The sequence below is a fragment of the Ovis aries genome, chromosome 5 (assembly GCF_016772045.2).
Source record: "Ovis aries strain OAR_USU_Benz2616 breed Rambouillet chromosome 5, ARS-UI_Ramb_v3.0, whole genome shotgun sequence".
In the NCBI taxonomy this organism is placed as follows: Eukaryota; Metazoa; Chordata; class Mammalia; order Artiodactyla; family Bovidae; genus Ovis; species Ovis aries.
Genome location: NC_056058.1, coordinates 96,201,903 through 96,203,317, shown reverse-complemented (window position 1 = coordinate 96,203,317; position 1,415 = coordinate 96,201,903). Strand labels below are relative to the sequence as shown.

The 1,415-nt window shown below is 41.3% G+C and overlaps 1 pseudogene; it reads right to left on the bottom strand.

Moving 5' to 3' along the window:
• Positions 1-421: 421 nt before the first annotated feature.
• LOC101103723 (large ribosomal subunit protein uL11-like) lies at positions 422-1,095 on the bottom strand (annotated as a pseudogene).
• Positions 1,096-1,415: the final 320 nt, after the last annotated feature.

The following is a 1,415-nucleotide window of genomic DNA, read 5'->3' as shown; positions in this document are numbered from 1 at the left end:
ACAGATAGTGAAGAAATAATAGAAATAGTTGTATTAAAGGGAGATGATCCTTTTCTATCCAGCAAATAGAAAATCAAAATCATTTAGATCAGTAAACAGCCATAAACCTCAATTTCTTAAGACTACTTTCAGATTTCTGCCTGAAAAAAGATTGAGTATTATTTCTAAGGAGCAGATTTCAGATATTTTGATATAAGCTAAAAGAAAGTGATGTTAATAAAAACTGGCATTTATAAAAATGTGGAAGCTTTCTTCATGAGAAACTTTTCAGTGATGCACATAGCTTAGATTACTATGATACTTTTTGAAGATAATACAAACTTCCACTAGAAACTGAACAATATTTTACAATATTTGCATCAACGTTTTAGAATTACAATGTTACAGGTAGAATTTAAATTAAGTACATAATATTCCCCAATCCATTTCACTTTTCTTTTACTATGCCTCTCCCTCCTGTCCTCCCAAGAATTAACCATGAATATAATTCAGTACTTATTGCTTCTGTGCATATATATACATATTTTGGTTGTCAAAAAATCCTTTATTTTTCTTTTTCCTTTGCTGTTGTAAAGTTGCAGTTCCTTTCCTAGCTGGGCACTCTACCACACCACTGTTGATACCATCTATGATGTCTGAGGGTGGCAGCCGTCAACACTGCAGCCCACAGACTGGGCAGTCCTCGGGATTTCTTTAATGGTTCTAGAGAGTTCTCTAGCTAGAGATCGATGCTGCATCTGCCAGGCAATGTTGACAGTCTCATCAAAAGTGATATTTTCACTGTGTTTAATGTTTTTCTGCCTCTTTCTGACTCTTGGTGGTTCCTTGAGGGCTTTCATAATCAGGGTAGAAGCACAACGTACCACCTCAATCTGAGCCTGTCTGTTCTGAGTGGTCCATTTCATTGTCATTCTCAGACCCATCCAATCACCAGTTGCCTTGGCAGTGTCATCACCAACAGTATTTGGAGACAGACCCGGGGGCTGACCTTGGGGGCCAGAGAAGACGTGGCACCACTTCCCCACTGGTGCACCTCAGGTACACTAACCTGATCTCGCTGGGGTCGAATTTAGGCAGCATGGTGGAGGTAGCTGGTATCAGATGAACCTGGATTCGGGACAACCAAAGAAAGCTGCACCTTTGCCTCCTCCCAGCTGAAAGCCAATAGAAGCCTTCTATACACATACAGAGGATGAGATGGCTGGATGGCATCACTGACTCGATGGACGTGAATCTGAGTGAACTCCGGGAGTTGGTGATAGACAGGGAGGCCTGGAGTGCTGCAGTTCATGGGGTCGCAAAGAGTCGGACAGGACTGAGCAACTGAACTGAACTGATACATATACATTGCCTACAAAGGTCCGTATAGTCAAGGCTATGGTTTTTCCAATGGTCGTGTATGAATGTGAGAGTTG